Below are 19,171 nucleotides of genomic sequence, written 5' to 3'. Positions count from 1 at the left end.
AATATGTTTGATGTGATGTATTGTGGGTGCTCCAAAAATGTCTTCAAAAAATTTAAGATAATTAATGTTAAATGGTGGAGAAATATAGAATATATCACAAGTATGAAAACAAATAAACACTAAAAACAAAAAACAAGAAACCCCCACCCCCACTCTGGCTCTCCTGGCCTCCTGTTCAAAACATGAAATGACACTCAAGGCATTGTTTTGATAATTAACCCAAGGCAAAATGAGTAGTACTATTAAAAAAAGAACCCTTTATTTAGATTCTACTGGCTTAAAACTGCCTTGAAAGACATTTTCATCAGTGACACACTCTTCCTAAATTAATTTGAGAGATTAAGTCATAAGAACTGCCTGAAGAAACTTAAAAAAATAATTCTTCCTGAATACCTGCTATCTTAATAAATATATGAATTTGCAACTTTGGTATTTTAAATTAAGTACTTTCTATTGTCTAGAAGAGTCTTTTTATAATTCTGAAAAGCTCCTTCTTGTCATCTTAATTATGACAAAATATTTAGTTTTGCAGCAAGACTGCCCTTTCACGGTTCCCCTGACTGCTCAATGATCAATGAATGAATTCTGAGCCCCTTAGTCACATACAGTTTAAGGCCAGAGCTATGAAGACTCAGAATATTCTTAAAAAAAAAAAAAAAAAAAAGCTCATTTTTGAAGAGCAGCAAAACCTGGGTCCCATGACAATTCCAACCTTTTCTTACAGGAAATAAAGATATGAAAAATACATTTTCCCAAATAGAAGCTGTAGGTTTCCCTATAGAGAGACGCAATCTACACTGCCCTGAAATAAGAGTGCTCTAGAGGGAGAGGAAGCACTATTAATTTAGCACCTGCTTTGGAACCAGGAATCGTGCTAGAAACAATAGATGCACAATCCCATTTTACTTTCACGGACTCCATTTCATTTGAATCCTTACAGCAACGCTCTGACTTAAACACCCCTTCCATTCTTGCGCAGCCTGCCTCCCAAACACGTGTCTCTCCCCAACCCTCTCTCTGCTTCAACCCCAGGTAGACCAGTGTGTCCCATGTTCGTATTTGTGGCTCATGTGGAAAGTGTAATATTTGCAGGGTACACTGAAACAAACAGCAGGGCCTTCTGAAGCATTTTGATAAGGCTTGGTGAAAAAAAATATATAATAAAAATCAAGTACTTACACTGTAGAAGATATTAAATACTGAATCTGTACTACCTTGTCAATTTAGAACACTTCAAGCTTTTTGAAAACTTAAGCCTGCTTTTGTGAACATAGCTTCATTATTTACGGGAAAGTTTATTGAGGCATAACGTACATTCAGTGAAATATGCAGATCTTAGTACATTGTTGATAATTTTTGACAAGTGAACACATACCCCTCAATCGAGACATAGAACTTTTTTTTTTGCTCTAAAAAGTTTCTTTGTGCCTACAATCAGTCAATGCTTTGCCCCTACAAGTGGCCCCTTGATCTATTCTTGTGGAAAGGACTTCATATAAATGGAATAATACATTATGTAATCTTTTGTGTCTGGCTCCTTTTATCAAGCATAATATGTTGTGTGTTCTGACTGCTCCACTGTTCCCCCATCTCACTCCCTCTCCTCAGGCCTCTCTATTCCCTGAGACACAACAGTATTGAAATTAATCCAATTAATGACCCTACATTGGCATCTATATGTTCAAGTAAAAGGTAGACTCACATGTCTCTCAATTTAAATCAAAAGCTAGAAATGATTAAGCTCATTGAGAAAGGCATGTCAAAAGCTGAGGTAGGCTGAAAGCTAGGCATTTTGCACCAAACAGCCAGCCAACTTATGAATGCAAAGGAAAAGTCTCAGAACTTTTGAAACTTTTGGTCTGAAAATTAAAAGTGCTGCTCCAGTGAACACACAAATGACAAGAAAGCAAAATAGCCTTGTTGCTGATACAGAGAAAGTTTGAGTGGTCTGGATAGAAGACCAAACCAGCCACAACATCCCCTTGAGCCAAAGCCTAATCCAGAGCAAGGTCCTAACTCTCTTCAGTTTTAGAAAGGCTGAGAGAGGTGAGGAAGCTGCAGAAGAAAAGTTTGCAGCCAGCAGAGGTTGGTTCATGAGGTTTAAGGAAAGAAGCCGTCTTCATAACATCAAAATGCGTAATCAGTCAGCAAGTGCTGATGTAGAAGGTGCAGCTAGTTATCCAGAAGATCCAGCTAAGATTATTAACAAAGGTGGCTACACTAAACAACAAATTCTCAATGTAGACAAAACAGTCTTGTATTGGAAGATGATAGTTGTGGATCTATGTACAATTTTATTTAGTTCTGTTGTATTCAAAATTGTCATATTCTCTTGATCACCTGACCCTCTTATTATTATGAAATGCCTTTCTCTCTCAATAATGCTCTATCTTGAAGTCTGCTTTTGTTATAAAATACAGTAATAGTAGATTTTTAATGATTAGCATTTCCTTTTCCATTTTCCATTCTTTTACCTTTAAATTTTCTGTGTCTTTATATGTAAAGTGTGTTTCTTGTCAACAATAATACACTTTGGTCCTGTTAATTTTTAGCCAGTCTGACAATCTCTGGCTTTTAATTTGGCTCTTTCATCCATATGCATTAATTGATACATGTGAGTTTTAAGCTACCATAGTGGCCTTTGATTTATATTGCTCCATCTGCTCTTTTGTTTTGTTTTGTTTTGTTTTTGCTCCTCCTTTTCTGCCTCTTTTTGGTGTGAATTAAGTATTTTTAGGTATTCATTTCATTTTTAGTTTCCATGTTAGTTATTATCATTAGTTATTTCTCATTATTTTTTAGTCATCAACCTAGAGATTAAAATATGCTTCTTTAATTTGCCACATCTACAATAAAAATCATTCTATTACTTTTTTATTGTTACTTTGAAAGATCAATAGTCTTTAAAATGTGTATATGTGTCTGTGTTCTAACGTCCTTTGTATTTACTAACATGTTTCCTCTTTCTGGTGTTCCTTCCTTCCTAAAGAACTGGATGTCTATCTGGTATTGTTTTAATTTGGCCAAAATAATTAATTTTGGTATTCCTTACAGAAGAGTTCTGCTTGAGACAATTCCCTCCACTTTTTCCTTTTTGAAAGTATCTTTACTTTGCCTTACTTTATTTTCAGAAAATAATTCCACTAGACCTAGAATTCTAGATTGATTTTTTTTTCCTTTCAACATTTTAAAAATGTCATTCCACTGTCTTCTGGTCTCCACTGTTTCTAGCGAGCTGTAATTTCTATTATTGTTCCCCTTTATGCAATGTGTCTTATTTTCTCTAATGGCTTGTAAGATTTTCTCTTTATGTTTGGTTTTCAGCAGTTTGATTATGATGTACCTAATGCTGCTTTTATTGGTATTTCTTTGTTTATCTTTTTTCAGGTTTGCTGAGCTTATGGAATTATGGGTTGAGATCTTTCATATATTTTAAAAAATTTTAGGTCATTCAAATTTTTTACCTGGGACTCAAATTATATGTTTATTTGAACAACTATATATGTACATACATATGTAGATACATATATGTGAGATATTATATACATATGTATATCTCATTTATCTTGGCTGCAGAGTTCAAAAATGAATTGTCTGATTGTGTTCAAGGTTTCACTGATTCCTTCCTCTGTTGGGTTCAGTCTGCAGATAAACTAATTGAAATAATGCTTTGTCTCCGATATATTTTTCATTCCTAGCATTTCCATTTGGCTATGAAATTGTCCATCTGTTCAAACTTGTTGTTCACTTTTCCCACTCTCTCACTTTATATATTCATTCTTATTTTAAAACTCCTGTCTGATAACTCCAACAGCAATTCTATTTACTAGGTTTGGTTCTATTTACTATTTTCTGTTTAAGGAAGAGTCACGTTTGCTTGACTCTGACTGAATTCAGACATGATAAATTATCAGTAGATAGTAGAGTCTGAAGGAAATGACAATGACATCTAGAAAACTGTAGACCATTTTTGTCTGGTGGGCCATTAGTGAGATGGTTTGAGACAATCTAATCGGCTGTTGACCCAGGTCTGAAAGTTTTGCTGCTTTAGGTGAATTTAGCTCACCACATGCTTCACATTGTTTGAAGGAGGAATCAGAACCTGTCCTTTAGCAGGACTTGGCGAATGGGTGCCTGGGGGAATTTTACCAGTGCTTTCCTGCCCTTAACTTTAGCAGCCTCTGTTTGCTTTGCCTTCCGCCTGTCTCAGCAATCCTGCCCTCTCCCACCTGCCCAGGCCCCTGCCTTGTACTTGGCGCTAAGTGAAGGGGTTTCTCTCAACATCCCTGTTCTGCCCTTGGACTGCAGCTGGCCCCATGCACCTGTGTTTTAGGTGAAGTGGCTTCCTCAGCTTTCCAGCTCCTCCCCTGGCAGGAAGAAGGACTGAACTTGGTAAGGGAAGGCCCATCAGTGTCTGTGGAGTTTCTCCCAGCTCTCCTTGGACCCCAGTGGGCTCTGCCCACCTGTCCGTGGGGAAAGAGAGAGGAGCTCTCCTCAGCTCTCCAGCCCCTCCCTCAGGGACGTTCAGCTACTGCCGCATGCTCAGCACCGTGACTGGAGAGCTGCTGGAGTCCCCTCAGCTCTCCTGCTCGGTCTCTGCAGTCCCCGCACACCTGTGCACTGGGGGCCTTTCAGCAATCTTACCACACCCCCAGTGCACCCTGTGGGCACTCAGGGAAGGCTCGTGGGAAGATCTGGTTGGTAGGGGCAGACCTTCTGTGTCTGAGCTCACGGGGATTTAAATCCCTTTAAAACTGCACGAAAGGTTCAGCTGTTTTTTCCTTATCAGCTTCCTCTTCCATACACAGTGCTGCCAAGGAAGAACGCAGCTCTCATGAAAGTCGTTGTTACTTTTTCGATTTTGGTTCATTAGGTTTCTTTACAACCTGAACACTCTTACAGGCTCTAAAAAATTACAATTTTGCAGATTATCTGACTTGTTCTCATTGTTAGAGTGACAGCAATGTTCTCTTGTGACATTCCACATCCCAAGTGGGAGAGGAAGTCAGCATGGCCTTTTCTACCAAGGTTTAGGTTGAAATGGTTACAAGCACATCCTAATTGGCTTTTTAATGTGCTCTCCTCAAATTCTCATCATCACCATTGAAAACAGAGTTTCACACAGAGGTGATAAAATATTTGAAACCATTTTCTTATGACCGTTCAAACATTTACAAGAGTTAAAGTTATGTTTGAAAACCTTAATAATGCTTCCTTTTCTTTTATTGGCAAATGGTACATTAAATTTTATTCTGTAATAATGCAACTAGAGTTCAAATGCAAACTATCTTCTGCATATCAAGTATTTGGAAATAACAATGAAGCTCTACTTTACAGAGCATGCATGGCAAAGCCTTCACTGGGCTGCTAACTGGGCTGTTAGTAAGAGAAGATTAGCCACAAAGCAACACTTACTGTTAAGTGTGAAAAAGAGGTTTGGGGCTACACTGCCTGGAGCTGTGTCTGCTGGGGCCCCTGGACACCTTTACCCCAAGTTCCTCCAAGGGCTGCGAGCCCTGTTCTGTGGATATTTGGAATATAAACTCCACTGGGTCCCTGGGTCCCTGGGCCATGCTGGGCAGTTCAGTGCTTTGCAGCTGGCTGCTGATGTAGAGGTCCAGATGGAACCATTGTGGATGCCTCCTGAGAAACCATGGGCCCACCATTAGACCTCATCGCAATTGGGTTACCCTTCAGGGAGCTCTAGAAGGGACTTCTGTGACTAGAAGTGCCTGGCCTTGTGTTTCTGCCACTCCAGGCTTCCTTGGATGTGCAGGGGGCTGACAGAAGCAGTGTCCCACTGTCCACCTTCCACCACTGGCACACATGGCTGGGGAGCTCAGAGACAGAAGTAGCGTCACCAGGCTTCCAGGTCCCCCAGCACCCCCTGCTCTTCTTTCACTCAATCCTGTGTTCTAAGCCTTTGTTCTCACTTGTAAGGTCACCAGATAAAACACTGACAAAAATTTCAGATAAGCAATGGATGATGTTTCAGTATAAGGGTGTCTCAAATATTGTAGGAAACACACTTATGCTAAAAAAAGTTATTCATTTTTCTATCTGAAATTCCAGTTTTACTGGGAGTCCTATGTTTTGATTTGGTTAATCTGGAAACCCTACTCACTTGGATAAAGCCAGTAATAACGCAAACTCCTGGTTATTTTAGTCCCTGATTAGCTATGTTAAGTTGACCAGCACACTCATCCTCTGTAGCCTCATCAGCTCCAGTATCAGGCAGGGTTGGGTGAAACTTAAATGAGACAATGAATGTAAGTGTCGTTGGTATATTATAACCTGCTCTGCAGAGGTAACAGACAGCATCATGACTACAGAAATGGCTGAAATGGCTGAATCTAGTTAAAATGCCCAACTGTAACAGAGAAGAAACAACCTAACTCCATATTGGATCTGTTCCTTTAGCACTGACCCTTGTGCTCTGTTGCCTGTGCTGAGTCAGGCTGGCTCCGTACCTTTTGTAAAAGAATGTTGCTTATAGCATGAAATGCTCTGCCTCCCAGGCTTGACCTTTAACACTATAACTCTTTTCCATTCACACAGATATAAAAAGTTGCAGAACAGAGAATAACATTTGTCTTATTGGAGGTTTGCAGGGACATTGTGGCCTGATCTAGGTGGACAGCTGCAAGAACAAAGGATTCTGGCACCAAGATGTTTGCAACAACCAACCAGCCACACCCCCTCCCCTTTTAGTATAAAAGAAGCCTGAATTTTAACTCGAGTAAGATGGTTCTTTGGGACACTAGTCTACCATCTCCTCAGTCTGCTGGCTTTCCGAATAAAGTCACTATCCTTTGTCCCAACAGTTCATCTCTCAATTTACTGGAGTGTTGTGCAGCAAGCCATACGAGCTTGGGCTCAGAAGCATAACCACACTGAGAAGTCCTTTTATGCTGCTCTCATTTCAGGTCACATGTCCATCCATGGGGGAGACAGGATAGCATAGTTGCAGGGTTCTAACATTGAGCTCTCTGAATCCTGACTCTACCATTTAACTGGTTGTGGAATATTGAACAAATGATTTGTAGTGTCTATGCCTCAGTTTCCCTCTTTATAAGTGGAGGTACTGTTAGTACAGAGCTCACAGGGTGCTATGTAATTGCACTTAGAATAGGGTCGGCATATGAGTAGGTCATTCCCATTTTGCTAAAAGGAAACTGATGCTCTTTCCATCCCATCAAACAGGAGATGGCCTCCTCTACCTCTTTACAAGCATTTCTCTAAGATATTAATAGAGGTTCTGTGAAGAAAGTAAGTTCCTATGATTAACAGTTGGGAAATGCTACACATCACATGCCCTTTTGAAGTTTCACAGTGTATATTTGCACATCAAAGCTTCTGAAATGATCCATTGTAGAGAAACTTGTTCCATTTATTTACCCAGGATTTCTTAAACTTACTTATACATGTACACCTTTTTTATGGCCCATCTATTAACATCCTGTAAAACTATGTTCATCTGTCAGCATCCCTGTTAAAAAATCCTTCCAATGCAAGGGAGAAAGTCAAGAGGTGTTATTGTCTGGGGACAATGGAACAAGAAGTAAAGGTTGTGGGATGTACAAACTTCCTCAATAGAGGAAGTACAAACAGTAATAAAGCTTTATGGAAGTTAGGGGTTGGGATGATCGTTATAGGTGAGCAAAATCTTTTCCTACTAAAGAGAGTCAGGAGATCTCTTCTCAAATTAGTACACAAAACAAGAGTGATATAAACACAAGCTTTGTAGGTAGGACAGGAACTACCCAAACAACTGAAAATGGGGGTGTGGGGAGCATGGGACAGAGATGCTGTCTTCCATTACCAATCCCTCTGTAAAAGCTGGTTTTTAAAAGATGTGTGCATGTACTACTTGGATAAACATTTACAAATCAGAAAAAAAAAAACAAAACCCTGTGAATTCTCTAAGTTTTCAGGCTTGGGTAACTCTAGGCTGGGCCAACCCTAGAGCAGAAGCCAAAGGAATGTCTGGGGACTAAGGCCCCCATCCCTCCCAGCTCCACACCTCTGCCAGCGAACAGAGTGGTGATCAGTCACTGCCAGCCAGCTGGAACTTCATGCACGGCTTTCTACTTGCTCCCTTTCAATTTTGTGCTTGCTTTAATAATCTTCCCTCCCTCCCTTCTCTCCTTTTCACATTTCATGCCATCCTGCAGTTCTATATTGTGGTATAAGATTAAGAAGGAACTAACAAGCCCAGGGCAACTGGCTGATTGGTGAGTTCAACCACCGTACTATCTAGACAGTATTATGACTCTTTTTCCTCCAGCAACTCCACATATGCTTGCTCCTCTGTGGCATGTTTTTTTAGCAAAAAGATTCTGATAATTCACTAGTCATCTTCTTGAATAAGAAGAATTTCAAAAGGCAGCAAGCTTTAGAAATGAGAGCCAGATGCATTGTCTAAGTCCCCTTAAATCACCAAAGGAAGTCAAGGTAGTCAGTCACTGGCTGATTAAATGATTAATTCTGCCTAGGTTTAATTTCAGGCTCTTTTGGAATTCAGCTGCGGTCTAGATTAAAGCATTCGTCTTTTACCCAGAAACATGAATCTGGTTTTCATGTGCATTTCCCATCAGGGACCAATTCTCATCCATCAAATCTCAGTTCAGAATTCACCTCCTTTCTGAACCCCATTCTCTCCTCTCCTCCTCCTTCACTTTTACCCTAGTTGCCAGGAGGTCTCATACACACCTTTGGGCCCATACCCCCTAGGCTGTTCTACCACCTGTTTACCCGCCTGTCCTCACCTTACTTACTAACAGGTACATTTTAGACACAAAGATGGTGTGTATATTCCCCTCCCCTTAAGTGTGGGCAGGACCTCTGAATACGACGATTTATCACTCCGTTGATCAGGTTACTTTATAGGGCAAAGGTGATGGGAGAGGCACTCTGTGATTACCTTGTGTTGTGTAAGACTGTCAGAGCTGATGACAGGAACCCAGCACTGCTGATGCCTTGGTTTCAGCCCACTGAGACAGACTTTGGACTTCTGATTTCAGCACTGTAAAATAATAAATGTGTGTTATTTTAAGCCATTAAGTATGTGGTAATTTGTTATAGCAGCAATAAAAACTGATAGAGATTTCAACTTCTGCCGCATTCTGTATTATTTTGGAGACTCTCGGACATTGTACTTAACTCCACTTCCTCCCCAAAGAGAAGGTGTGACCCAGATTTCCTATCCTGGAATTCGAATCTTAAGTGAACTCAGACCAGGATCAGAACCGAAGGCATCTGGAGCTTAATCTTCCCAGTGCAACATCCAGAAGAAGGCTCTGGAGTGAATTTCAACAGCTGAGACCCCGCCAGGCCCATCCTTCCCAAGGCTGATTGTTCTCATTACACTTTGAGCCAGTTAGTACCTCAGCATCTTCATAAATTCCTTTCTTTGTTTGCTTTTGGCTTCAGTTAGCCAAACTCAACTTCTTTTGCTTGCAGCCAAAACACCCTGTAGCTATCGTTTGGTCAGCATTTACCCTCTTTCTTCACATATTCTCTCCAGCTTGACTTCCCCTCCTGGGCACTGTGCTTTGTCCTTAATTCCATTCTAACCCAGTACAATAATTAATTCTTTACACTTCAACTCTTTAAGCCAACTCTCTACTTTTAGCAACATTAGCCAGAGAAACGTTGATTGTCCTCAAAAAGATTCCCACTGAGGCTGGATTACTCAACCTAATATCCTCCAGAAAGAATGGAAGGACCTAAAACCTTCTTTTCCAGCACCATCTGGCGGAAACTCTTACAAAACTGGGATCTAGAGGAAAAAATGGAGGATGGGGAAAGGGCAGAGACAAAAAGACTGAAAGCGACAAAGGGGAGAGTGGAGGTAGGAGTGGAACAGAGAGGAGGAAGACTAAGAGGTAAAAAGAGGGACAAGTAAGCTCCTTTGTTCATTCTATGGGTTATTTACAGACATCTGCTACATTTCAGGGAATGTTCTCATAGGAAAAGAGGGCCCCTGACCTCAAGGAATTCACATGACAGTGAGGATGTGGACAGTCAACTAGCAAATGAATGGACAGACTAGATGTTGTCCGAGAGTGGTAAGTCTCCTAAGACAAAGCTACAAGAAGATGACATAATGGAGAGTTGAGGATGCAGTATCGGATTGGGGGCCTGGGAGGGTCTTTCTGAAGAGATGAGAGTGAGCTGAGATCTGAATGATGAGAAGGTGATGAAAAGAATGTTCCATGCAGAACAAAAAACAAAACCCCAACTGCAAGTCAACATGGAGGTGCAGAGAGACTGGTCCAGGTAGAAAGAGGAGAAGGACCAAAGCCTTAGTGGTCCTGTACCTGCCATGGTCAAGCAATGGGAAGCAGACCTTGGGCAGGCTTGTTCCTGCTCCACCCTTTGGACCCCAAGTACACAGGCAGGGTGACTCATGGTGAGTTTTCTCTCAGATAGTGGCCTCCACCAGGCTACCCTTCCAAACATCAAGAGGAAGCACAGGGATAGCGATGCATCTTTTACAGACGAGGAACCCTAGGCACACAGTGGAGATGATACACCCAGACTGGCTGAGCCAAGGGCAAGAACCCACGGCATCTCCATCACAGCCGCGTACGCTTCCCCTTAAGCCCCAGAGATGTTCTCTGGATCCAGCTCTTGCTGCCTGCTTTTACTCTTTCTACCACATCTTAAAGAAACCTTGAGCGACATCATTCTCAGTTAATATAACCTTTATTATCTGACATTTGTATTGCTTTCCTCCTGGTCCCTGACTCTTCTTTTTCCCTTATAAAGTCAAGCCTGCCTCCCTCCACTTGGTTTATTTAGCTGCTGACCCCCTCTAGCAGTCAGGCCTCTAGAGACAGGGTCTTCTTGGCCGGAAGGGAAACAGCCATTTCAGGGTCTAAGAGAAAGGGAGGTAGGCTTTAAGTCACAGTGTCCCTTACCAAGTACCCAGGAGCATAGGGGCGCTTATTATAACACCCCCACTCACCCTGAGGCCACATATCACAGGGATTCTCAAACTTCATAGAAGGTATTAGAATTCTGTGTGATGCCTGGAAAGAACGCAGATTCCAGGGCACTACCACCAGAGACTCTGATCAGTGGCCCTGGGATGGATCCCAGGAATCTGCAGTTTAAAAGCTCTCTCCATGGATTTATTTTCTTTCAATCAATTTAAATCTGATCCTGGTGGCAGAAATAGTCTGACTTCATCTTTTAGTTCAAATACATGTGTTAGTATGAGGTTCAGAAGTATTTAAATACCCTTTAAATTTAATTTAGAGTAAAAATAAGATACTAAAACTACTGACAAATAAATGAAAGAATTCATAGTATAAGAAAGCTAAAATGATGTAGATATTATTAATTTGTCTTCTTTATAGTAAGTTGTAAAAACCACTGAAACATCAAGTTGCTCTTTTTCATTGGACTCTAAGCCTCAATCTCAGTCAGTACTGGGGACCCTCCCTTCCCAGAGGACACAGAATCACGAAGGCCCAGGCAGTGTCTGAAAAGCAGTGAGGGTCCTTTAACATCCTGTCTGCCACGGATGGCCTAATAGCTACATTTTCTAAATGTATCCCTTGAATATCCTTTGAACTGGACAGCTCTGCTGCTTCCTGGCTGTGCTCGGGTTCTGGGATGGAAGGCTGGGACCCTGGTGCCTAGTGCCCATCCTCTCCGGGTGGCCAAGTAGTTATTCCTTCCACCCCACCTGGCACCTTCTGGAGGCCTCTGCAGAGCTGTGGGCAGCGGGAGGTTAAGGTTACTGAAGGAAACTTAAGAATTCTTCTCCTTACCCATCAGGAAGCACTCAGGAATCTGCATTTATAATAAATTCCCTAGATCAGGAATTCTGATCTAGGTGGTCCTTAGACTGACTTCCAGTAATGCTGCCTTAGGGTTTGGGATTACCATATATACACTACTATATGTAAAATAAACAACAAAGATACACTATATAGCACAGAGAATTATATTCAGTATCTTATAATAACCTATAATGGAAAAGAATCTGAAAAAGAATATCTATATATATATAACTGAATCACTTTGCTGTACACCATAAACTAACACAACATTGTAAATCAACTATACTTCAATTAAAAAAATTTTTTTAAATGCTGCCTTAGGGAATATGCTCTGAATTCATTTGTTCTTTTGTTCATTTTATTCGTTCATTCATTCACAAGTGTTTATTGACCTCGACTCTGTACCAGGTGCTGTTTTAGATACTGAAGAAGGAGCAGTCATCAAAGCAGGCAGAAGTCCTGTCCCTCATGGAGCTTACATTTCTCTGTCCTTAGGCCAGTGATAAACAAGTTAACAAAGAAACATGCATAACATAGTGTCAGGTGGTGACAGGGAAAGGGATGGGGATGCGGGAGAGGGGTGGGAATGGAAGAGGGGCAGGGGCACTACTTTAAAAAGGGTGATCAGGTCTCCTGGAGAAGGCGTCAGCTGGGGCAAGGCCGGCAGGGAGGGAGGCTGTTCTCCAGGGAAGCGGGTCCTGAGCAGAGACTGGCACAGGTCCAAGGCTGGGGTGTGCCTGGTATCACTGAAGGACAGTGAGAGGCCAGTGTAGCTGGAGTGGGACTAGGGAGGCAAGAGTAGGAGAACTGAGTTACACAGTTAGGCAGGGCCAGTCCAGAGGCTACTTGGACCACGGAAGGATTTAGATTTTACTAGGTTTCAAAGGATGAACCCCTTTGGATGCCGGGGGATGACCACCACGGTGCATGCTGCTGCTGCCCTGCCCAGAGCCTCTGGGGGTCCTTTTCCTCCCTGTGTGTGTCTGTCCCTCAGCTTCTGAGTGTGTTCAGAGGACTGATCAAGCACGCTGGCGCCATCACCACAGGGAGAATTAGAAGAGCTTGAGAAGCTTAAGGCCTGCCCAGGAGCCGTGGCCAGTGCTGACTGGTGTGGCTACCAGAGTCCACCTCCTCCCATCCATACCTGCTGCCTGCCTCCACCCTGTCACTGGTGTTTTGTCACTTAGACCAAATCTTTGGTTCCAGTCCTGCTTCTGGGAGAGCCCACCTTCTGACAACTCCCAGGGTTGGCTAGTATGCAGTGAGCTCTCTCTCTGTCTGACCAGGCCCCTCGTCCCCTGTGGAGAGCTGGCTGGCAGCCTCCAGCACTGATTCTGTGTCATTCCCACTCGCCTTCTATTCCTTTGGCTTTATCTTCCTGATCCTTCTGAATTTCAACATCTCCCTGTCACCGGACATTCAAAGTGCAATTCTGGGATGGCAGACTTTCCCATCCAAGAGAGTTTTGGTCTCAGCTCTGACACCTGCTGGCTCTGTGGGCTTGGCTGAGGTGCCTGATCCCTCTGAGTCGCCCTCCTCTTAATGGAAAGTAGTGATGATCAAGCCACCTAGCCAGGTGGTTGTGCCAGTTCAATGCCAAAAAGCACATGAAGTGCCTGGTTCTCAGGAGTTGCTCAACAAATGCCATAACCTTCCTTTCCTGTCCTACCCTTAGAGCTTAAAACTCTCCTGCCTTTCCTCAAGGAGCTGAAGAAGGCTTTAAAAAATGATTACGCCAATAGCAAACATATTTTTGTGTTTACTAATACTCTGAAAGAGCGCTGAACACTTGGCACATGTTATCTCTCTGAGTTCTCTTATGTTGTCTGTGGTTTGCTTGAAATCTTCGAACCAGACAATGTGTTCTTGTACGTGTGTGACTGTGGTTAAACAGTCGCCGAAGTGCAGGTGACATTCCAACGCGGGCCCCACGCAGAGTGTGGTCTGTGAGCACTCCATTCAGGAGGCCTCCACCAGGGCTAAGGCAGGCTTCTGCTGTCTGCCTCCCCGTGGGGATCAGATGTGTTGCCTATGAGCTCAGCGAATGTCAGAAATGTTTCCTTACTGGTGAAATTAGTGGCTTGTTAAATAGCATGGCAACTGTTAGAAATGTGTTTCAATGGGGAAATAAAAACCTTCAAGATGTTTGGGCTGCATAAAATATTTTAGAAATGCTCCCTACCTTTGTGTGAGCTGGGTATCAAGAACCAGAAAGACCTGTAGCCTGAATCCTTAGGAATAACTCAAGAGGGCTAAATCCCTAATCTGTCTGGTGTCCAGCATGAGGAAGGAAGAAGATTATGGTGCCTGATGCCAATTATAACATGAACAGAATCCCTGCCTCAGCGGTCACTGTGGATCTGCCAGGCAAATGGGGGTGGGAACATTAAGGGGCTGAGAACTTCCTGGATCTTACAAGTACTATGAGTTCTTTCGGGTTTGCTTGCTAATAAATGTCTCGATGTATGGGAGGATTTTGAGATTTCCTTCCTTTGTAACCTGGCGGTGGAGAGAAGGAGTTGGCCAGCTCTTCCCTACCTCAACCATCTTCCATTACCCATATCTCCTTAAAGGAACCCAAGAAATGTATGAGATGAAATCAGCTTAGGTTGGTTCACAATAAATCCTACGATTATCTAACCCCGGTTAGAGGGGTCAAGCCACTTGTCTGTGGTCACCAGGAAGTGGCAGAAGGAGGGTCTCAGCCACACTCTTAATGCAGAGTCCACGCTCTTGATCACTGTGCTGTTCTGCCACCAGAACACCCCTCTGTTATCTGCACCTCCTCCACTTTCAGGCTGGATAGTTCTTTGTGGTGGAGCTGTCCTGTGTACCGTAGGATGTTTGGCCGTAACCCTGCCAATAACACCCCCTACCCGTGTTGTGACAATCAAAAATGTCTCCGGTCGTTGGCAAATATTCCTCGGGGAGCAAATTTGCTCCGGGATGAGAAGCACTGGTATAGATCCTACCTCCTTGACAAAGTGCTACCTCTTCTTAAAAAAACGAACAAACAAAAAAACAAACAAACAAAAATGTTTTCCTGAGTGCCCGTGCAAATCTCCACATAAGGATCTGCGTGGGGCTCATCATGGTTGCAGACCTTGAATTGCAGTTCTCTGCTAATCCTAATTAAACCCATCTCTGCTGGAGAAATGTCTGGCAGTCTGTCTGTTTCTGGTCAATGTTTTGGTGGTCTGTGCTGGGAGCACAGAGACTGCCAAAGGCTCTGGGGCTGGTGAGCAAACAGGTGCAGGACCCACCACTGAGCTTGGGGTCACTCCCTGCTTCTCTTTTCAAGCCTGGAGATTGAAGATATATCTTTCTCCTGAATCTAAGCTCATGCCCTCTTTGTGTTTGAACCCCTCCAGGCTTTATTTGGGATCTATTTTAAGCTTTCCTCTTTCTGGTTAAAGCCTTTTTCTGTAGGTGAGTACTTGTTTGGCACCTCAATCTGATTAAAAAAATTTTTTTAGTTGAAGTATAGTTGATTTACAATATTATATTAGTTTTAGGTGTACAGCATAGTGATTCTGTACTTTTACAGATTATACTCCATTAAAAGTTATTATAGGATAATGATCATAATTCCCTGTGCTATGCAATATAGATCCTTGCTGCTTACTTATTTTATACATAGTAGTTTGTATCTCTTAATCCCACACCCCAAATTTGCCCCTCCTCCTTCCCTTTCCCCTTTGGTAACCCCTAGTTTGTTTTCTACGTCTGTAAGTCTGTTTCTGTTTCAACTGAAGGTGGCTGAGATGCCTCCAGCCGATTCCTTTACGAACAGGGGCTGCTTCAGTTTAACTGTGCCAGTTCAGCCACCGGCTCATTCCTTTGGAATAGGGGCTATTCTCTGGAAACTGGCAGAAAAAGCTTTTGGGCTGGCTCCTCCCAGGCCAAGCCATCTCCTTAGAACTGGCTGGTATTAGCTTGGAAGCTGTTTCAGTTGAGCTGTTTGTGTTGCCAGCTGTTTGAGCATTGTTCTTCTCCTCTAGAGGAAAACCCCTGAGAAATGGGAACCCAGTTATCTAAATATTTGAGGGCACACCCCCACCAGGGACTCTGGCCAATTTCGTGTTTATAAACTGTGGTTCTTCTCATGGGTATTTCTAACTACATGGACGGACCTGACCAAAGGTGATTGAGAATATCAATGGCCATTATGGGGAACTCTGGAAATTCCCAACTTAATTTGCTTAAAACTGAAATTGGGCTACAATAGCTCAAAAATTTCAGGGCTGGAATGCTCATTTCAATTGGTATTCTGAAACTTCCAAAAGTTATCAGTAGCCTAAAATTGCCTCTCTGCAATGTAAGATTTTAAGGATAATTGAGGCAAACAGAAGATTAGGGAAAGAAAAAATGGCTCTCAAAACCTCAGGCTCTTCCTCCTTGGCTTCTTGTCTCAGGCTACGTCGCTGGCACCATCTCCCTCTTTTCCTTCTACCCTGCCTTTGCCTCCTCTGTACCCTCAGTTCCCTCATACTAAATCTCTCACCAAACTTCCTCTTTTCTCTGAAACTCTCCCCTTTTCTCTGAACATGTCAGAACCTGTCCTTTTAAAATTAAGCCTTCTGAGGAGTCAGAGGCTAAATCCTTAATTTCTTATATTTCCTGGACTAAAGCTGAACTGCAAACCACAGTCAAAGATTATCCCCAAATAACTGAAAAATCCTCACAGATTTGCTGAGAAATTTAATACAGTCATTTAAACTTGCCTATCTGGTTTCTCTGACTTATATCAGCTAGTTCATATGCTTGTGGGTGAAGGCCAGACCCAACATTGGATGAACAACAGCTAACTGGGAAAATTCTGAACGTTCTCTAGAATTATTATAATAATTATTATTCTCTAGAACTTATTACATGATCAGCCTCAAGCAATTGCTAGGTGACTTCATCAAGCAATTCCTAGGGCTTTTCCAAAGCCTGTTGGAACAAAATTCAGCCTTGTCACACACAAAAATCTAACAAATAATGGATTCATGACTATTACAATTGACTTCAGATTGATTTTCAAGAAAATTCAAGTCTTCCTTCAGATTCTGACTTCACCCGGGTAGCTTTTATCTCTATGTTAATGGGACTGGGACCTTTCCCTTCTGGCAAAAAGGCCAGGACAGACTGGGAAACTACGTCCACTCCAGACTTAGTGAATCTGGCAAACCAGCTCTCGCACACTCTAGGTGAGTCACCAAAAAGGAAAACTGCCAAAACTCCTAATCTTCAGCTCCAGCAGATGAAGGCTCAGAAGTGAAACCAAAACCCTTCAAGTTTCTGATGTTCCTGCAGAGCCAAGACCTTGAAAAAGAGGTTGTTACACATCTGAGTGTTTAGGTGCCTTCAGCCCTCTAACCAGCCTTCCCAGCGCCCTCCAATTCTCAACAACAGGGCTCTGAGTAACTGCAGGGGCTCTTCCTAATCCTCCTTCTTAAGCAGCTTGGAGAAACATTTCTCCAGATTGGGAGTGAGTCTCTTCCAGCCCCTGACACCAGGGTCACATTCTTGGTGTTCGGCCCCACTACTGTAAAACAGCCCCAGCCTCTGAGTACTAAAACAGTTCAAACAGTCAGATCTCTAATGAACCTCAAGAGGTTCCTCTCTCTGAAACCACTCCCTTTCACTTAGGCTCTTTGAGAGACACACACCCTTTTCTGCTTAGTTTCTCTGTCCTTACTCATTTATTAGGCCAAGTATCATATTGGACTTTCTCCCAAAGGGGGAAGTAATTGTAGAATTGGGCAGTAGTCATCAAATTAATGAACCAGGTAAATTAAAATGGCCCTTTGACATATTTCATTTGTTCTGTCTCCGATGGTACTAGAGCTGATTCTGGAAACTGATCACTTGTCCCTGTTGAATCAGCTGCCACCCTCCTTATGCGCAAAATCTCCAGCTGATACTGGCAAAATTCACAGTGCACCTCACATTAAGATTCAAATAGATCTCTCAAAACCTCTTTCCAGAGTAATCAATACCCTATAAGTAAAGAAGCCCTTCAAGGCATAATGGCCATAACAGAAGATCAAAGGCGCAATGCCTCGGTATCCCTGTACCAGCCCCTGTAACGCTCCCATCTTCCCTGTGAGAGGAACCTGAGGGCAGACGGTGGAGGTTCACCTAGGACCTCCGAGCAACAAACACTATTATTATCCTTCAACACCTTGTTGTCCTTAACCCTCATACATGACTAATGTCCATTCTCACCAGAAGTAAATTTGTTACTGTAATTGATTTATGCAGAGCCTTCCTAGCTGATGAAGATAGCCAATAACCTTTGCCTTCACTTAGGAAGAAAAATAATTCACCTGGACAGTAATGCCTCAGGGTTTTACTGAGAGTCCTTTTTATTTCTTACAAATCCTGAAGGCTGATCTGGATGATACAATGTACTCTGAGAGTTCTACTTTATTGTAATATGTGGATGATTTACTTCTTTGCTCTCCTTCCCAAGCCTCTTCACAGGCAGACAGCATCCACTTAATAAAGCTTTCGTCCTTAAAGAGACATACAGTCATCAAACAAAAGTGGTTTGCCCAATCCCAGGTTCAAATTTTAGAGCATCTGATTAGAAACAAGGGCTACACCTAGATCCATAGAGACTTCATGTTGTGCTAAGTTTCCCCAAACCCAAAACTAAGTGCCAACTGCCTGGTTCTCTGGGGCTGGTTCGTTATTGCTGAAATTGGAATCCAAACTTCTCTCTTATTAACCTCTATATGTTTTACTCAACAATAAAAACCCCAAATCAATTTTATGGAAAGACCAGAACAACATTGCCTTTAAAGCCTTAAAAGGAGAGTTTGGTGAGCCCACCTGCCCTCGGGCCTCCCAATGATCAGATTTCCTTTCTCTTTTTTTTTTATGAAAAGGAAGGGGATGCCCTTGAAGTACTTACCCAAAGACACGGGGACTGCCACTGACCTGTAGGGTATTACAGCCAGCTAACTGGCCCCTGCGACATGTGGGCACTCCCCTTGCCTTAGAGCCATCATGGCCACGGCCCTTTTGGTTAAGGCCACTGAGAAAATTATTGTGGGATCTCCTTTACCCATTTTTTTGTGTCACAAGCAGTAGAAACCCTTCTGAACTCTCATCACATTCACCATTTCTCAGCCAGGCCTCCTCACTTCCTAGGAAGTCCTTCGGCTAACGACCCCTCACATAACTCTTTTATCGTGTTAGTAACCTTAAACCCTGCCACTCTTCTCCCCTGCCTCTCTGACGAAGCCCCTCACAACTGCTCAACCCTGACAGACCACCTGACTCCTTATGATGATCTGCGGGAAATTCCTTCGGGTAACACTGACTTCCCCTTGTTTACCGATGGTTCTTCGTCACAAGGTGGCGATGGCAAGCCTTGCCCTGGG

General features: G+C 42.7%; 1 long non-coding RNA gene across 1 annotated transcript in view; it reads right to left on the bottom strand.

The window, feature by feature from the left end:
• Nucleotides 1-8,923: 8,923 nt before the first annotated feature.
• The window catches only part of LOC141577638 (uncharacterized), a 54,576-nt gene continuing 44,328 nt past the window's right edge, over nt 8,924-19,171 (bottom strand). Inside the window, exon 3 of the long non-coding RNA XR_012506868.1 lies at nt 8,924-9,025. This is a non-coding gene — a long non-coding RNA (uncharacterized LOC141577638). The remainder of the gene's footprint in view (nt 9,026-19,171) is intronic.

Source organism: Camelus bactrianus, chromosome 5 (genome assembly GCF_048773025.1).
Source record: "Camelus bactrianus isolate YW-2024 breed Bactrian camel chromosome 5, ASM4877302v1, whole genome shotgun sequence".
NCBI classification, from domain to species: domain Eukaryota; kingdom Metazoa; phylum Chordata; class Mammalia; order Artiodactyla; family Camelidae; genus Camelus; species Camelus bactrianus.
This window is presented reverse-complemented; position numbering and strand designations above follow the sequence as displayed.